Source organism: Ochotona curzoniae, unplaced genomic scaffold (assembly GCF_017591425.1).
Source record: "Ochotona curzoniae isolate NIBS_2020 unplaced genomic scaffold, NIBS_Ocur_1.0 contig_4501, whole genome shotgun sequence".
Taxonomy (NCBI): Eukaryota; Metazoa; Chordata; class Mammalia; order Lagomorpha; family Ochotonidae; genus Ochotona; species Ochotona curzoniae.
In genome coordinates, this window is record NW_024466307.1 from 17,183,623 (window position 1) to 17,188,023 (window position 4,401).

Sequence of the window (4,401 nt, forward strand, 5' to 3'; positions counted from 1 at the left end):
ACCTTGGAAGGGTCAACAAAGAGCTGTGGCTATTTTAAATAAATGGGAAAAAATTACCTTGCTCCCTGTAAAGAACCCCAAGGAATTCAGTTTCAGTTGGAAAATCTTAGCGCTATTTGAATCACCTACTTATTAATGAGCTTATTATATTACCCGTTTTAGGGATCTGCCTTAGCAATCTTTTATTCTTAGTGGCTCTCTGTAATAACTTCCTCATTTTACTGCGATGTGCATAATGATGTCCTTTAGTATATCCAAGAGAGTTTTTGATGTTGGAACAGGCAATGACTCAAGTTTCACTCTAGCAGCTTGAAAGGGGCATAATGAGGTGCTCTCCTTCTACATTTATACTCCCCTTCCAGGCATAAAATTTCATTTAAAAGTTGATATTGTTCTTGTAGATTTTCTGTTCAATAATGAAATGCAAAGCAATGATTGTTCCCTTAAGAACAACTTCAAGTTTTCTGAGAGTTATGATAAGGACTTTCTTGCAGCAAACTCTAAAGTTATCATTTGGGAATTTTCACACAATATGCTTGAAAAGTTAAAAGGAACGATCTAAATTAAAAAGTGTGGGTGAAAATCCACAATCTGGCACTAAATCACTCATGAGATGGATGATGAATATGAGTAGGACCGAAGGAGGGAAATGCAGATCTGGTTGCCTAGAGGTTGTGTAAATACGAATCAATTCCAGCCCAACCTTGTAGGAGTGACTCAGAACAAAAGACAGGAAGAAACAAGGGTCTTCATAGTAACAGCAGCTAACTTTTGAACTTTATGATTGGGGAAGATACTAAATCCAAATTTAGTCCCTCAACCCAAGACAACAATGACCGCAACAGTAATGAAAACCTCACAGCCATTTAAATTTATTCGCACAAGGATACTTCAGATTTTCGTTGAAGAGGGGCTGGTTTTGTGGCATGTTGGACTGTGGCCTGCATACCTGTGTCCCATATCTGAGCAGCAATTGGAGTCCCAAGGGCGTTGCTTTCAATCCTGTTTTCTGCTGCGACATGCTGAGAAGGCAGGGAAGGCCTCTGCTACTTCCTGTGAGTGCATTCTTGGGAAAGCAATGGAGGCCCCTACTACCGTGTGGGAGAACCTACTGGGGCTCTTGCCCCTGGTTTCAATCTAGCCCCGACCTGAGTGTAGAAGCCATTTGGGGAGTAAATCTGAAGATATTAGTCTGTTTTCCCCCTCCCTGTCTTTCAAATAAATAAATGAAACTTTAAAGATCACTCACCTAGAAACTGACTGGGCTTGGGGTCTGGCATTGTGACTCGGTGGGTTCAGCTGCTGCCTGCAATGCAGGAATCTTGTACGTGCACACTCGTTCATGTCATGACCATTGTACTCCAATTCTGGCCTCGTTCCCTGTTAATGAGCCTGGGAAAGCAGCAAGTTATCATGAGTTTGCAGTTGAACATCAAGGAAATCCATATATTTCAAAACTACATGGAATACTAGAAAATCATGTGCTATGGATTTATACCATGTGGTACGCTTTTAGGTAGAAATGGATAAGGCACATCTGGCTCTGCAGCAATGCAGCAAGCATGCTTGGGTTAAATTGTAGCTCAGTCTTTTTTTTTTTTTTTTTCCTCTCTCTCTTTTCTTTTTAAAGATGTATTTGATTTATTTGAAAGGCAGAGTTTTGGGACCCGAGCACGGTAGCCTAGTGGGTAGAGTGCTCATCTTGCAATGAGCCGAAAACTCATTTGGGTGCCAACTCATGTCCCAGTAGCCCCACTTCCCATCCAGCTCCCTACTTGTGGCCTGGAAAAGCAGTTGAGGACGGTCCAAAGCTTTGGGACCTTGCACCTACATGGGAGACCTGGAAGAAGCTCCTGGTGGCTGGCTTCGGACTGGTGCAGCTCCAGCCATTGCGGTCACTTGGGGAGTGAATCATGAGATGAAAGATCTTCCTCTCTGTCTCTCCTCCTCTCTGAATATCTGACTTGCCAATAAAAATAAAAATCTTAAAGAAAAGAAAAGCAGAGTTTGAGAAAGGGAGAGAGAGAAAATGAGAGACAGAGAGAAAGAGAGAGAGAGAATATTCTATCCATTGGTTCATTCCCCAACAGGGAATGAACAAAGGGTTGGGGCAGGGCCAGGCCAAAGCCAGGAACTGGAAGCTCCATTTGGGTCTCCCACATGGGTAGCAGGGCCATTATTTGCTGTTTCCTAGGGTATGAATGAGATGGAAACAGAATCAAAAGCAAGGCAAGACTTATTTCAGGCCCTGTGATGCAGGATGTATGGTAGCAGTGAAAACTTGCTGCACCATAACACTTACCCTAGCTCTCTTCACTGAAGAAACTCTTCCAAGTTAATATTTTATTACTTTAAAAAATATATCAGAATATATTTAAAATATATATATATGAAGTTACGGGAAACTTCACTTTGTGTCACCCATTCAGTTTGTTCTGAGTAACAATCGTGATGTTACAAGTAGAATGAGTTTTAAGAACAGTTTTTCTTGAGAATGCCCCTGGAAATAAGAGAAGTAAAAAAACAAAAAGTCTACGTCTAGTTTCTCACAATAGTCTACAGAGTGAATGAGATGGAACAGATAATATAAAGTTATCTCTGTGTTTCTTTTTAATTTAGAATTGGGACTACAACCAGAACAAGCTAGTGAACACAGGTTGAGCCTGATCATACATGAAACTTTTGTTTAAAATTTGGATTAATTTTAAATTCCAGTTATAAGTTATAGTCAGCACAGGCAGGCCAGGTCCAGCAAGGGAAATGTCTCTGTTGACGGTTTGTCCTTGTCAGTTAAGCTTGATAAGCCTGGCGGTGTCATCAGTGTAAAATGATAATATAACCGTCAAAAAAAAAAAAAAGTGGGAAAAATGGCTGATGGTGTCAGCAAAACACAGTGTTTTCTTTCTTTAGCTACCTCTTTCTGAACTCCTCATGTTTTTGTTCTCCCATTCGATGTTGTTCTGAAGAAGAAAAAAGTTTTTAAAATTATTGGAAGAAATGTTTATCTTTCTTTCTGTTTGTAATCTCAGTTGAAAATGCAAATACAGCCCAGTTCTGGCCAATGCAACCACTGCGGGACACGAACTAGCAGATGGAAGCTCTTTCTCTTTTTCTCTCTCTTTATCTCTCTGTGTAACTCTGATTTTTAAATAAAGTAAAATAAATCCTTTTTTTTTTTAAAGTTCAGAACTATATACCACAAAGGTTGAACTTCATTGCATATTAATTAAACAATAAATTAAACTAAAGCTGGAGGGGAAAAGTATTCTACTGCTATGGGAGATTGGGAAATAGTAATTTCGTGATGGGAAATGGTTCTGTACAAATCACTTGCATGTTTGTAAAGCACACTGAAATTAAGATTGAGGAACTAAGATTTAAGCCAAGGCACTGGGTTAAAAACGGTGGTTAGGAGGCATGACTGTTGCTAGTGTATGCCACAGGATCCGAAGGAGGCAGGAAGGGAAATCAGTTACAGATGAAAATGAACTTTTAAAATTGTTTATGGTATTTTATACTTTATTGTTATTATTATCTTCCATGATAAAGATCTGTAGGAATAGGGATTCCTCCCTTTTCCTCCCCATCATTTCTCTCCGTTTTCCACTTCTACTGATGACATGAAAATGTCCGTTTTTCACCAATGTTATCCCATTTGGGATACAAGTAGGCTAGAATGGCAATTTAGTGCTCGCTTCGGCAGCACATATACTAAAATCGGAACGATACAGAGAAGGTTAGCATGGCCCCTGCGCAAGGATGACACGCAAATTGGTGAAGTGTTCCATATTTTTATGATTTAATAGAATAGATGGAATATTGCACCACTGTTTTGTTTTTAAATGGTTGTCTAACCATTTGTTAATACTGTTACATCTTTTGAGTTTAAAGAAATTACGCTTGTTATTTTAGAAAAAAAAGGGCAATTTATCCTACTCTGCCACAATGTCTACTAAAGTCATCTCCAAACTCAGCAAGAGTTCTAGCACATTTCCTGAAGTGGGGAAATACATCAGGAAGAATACTAATCCAATTTTTCCTTCTTGGAGATATGACTCAGTTCTTGAAGCTTGCAGGCTTCTTTCCCTTCCTTCTATTTTTTTTTTTTTAAAGTCAGTCATACAATTGTTCTAGAAATCTCTTTCACTGATATCTTTGGCATTCCCTGTCCTGTCTCTCATGTGGATTCCTTATCTTCATTTCTCTTATATTCATCATTCTTTTTTATTTTAATAGAAAACACATTCTAGTTTCTTCCTAAATCAGGATTCCACAGGAAAAAAATTTTTGAGATTTTTGCATGCCTGACAATACTTATTCTACTCATATACTTGATTGCTTGGTTGACTTGGTAGGGAATTCTAAATTGCACATAGTTTCCCTCTGGAATTTAAAGGTAGA

At 38.9% G+C, this 4,401-nt stretch overlaps 1 non-coding gene across 1 annotated transcript; it reads left to right on the top strand.

Moving 5' to 3' along the window:
- Positions 1 to 3,687: 3,687 nt before the first annotated feature.
- Positions 3,688 to 3,794, top strand: LOC121160385. Its single transcript, XR_005884538.1, has one exon. It is a non-coding gene; the product is annotated as a U6 spliceosomal RNA (small nuclear RNA).
- Positions 3,795 to 4,401: the final 607 nt, after the last annotated feature.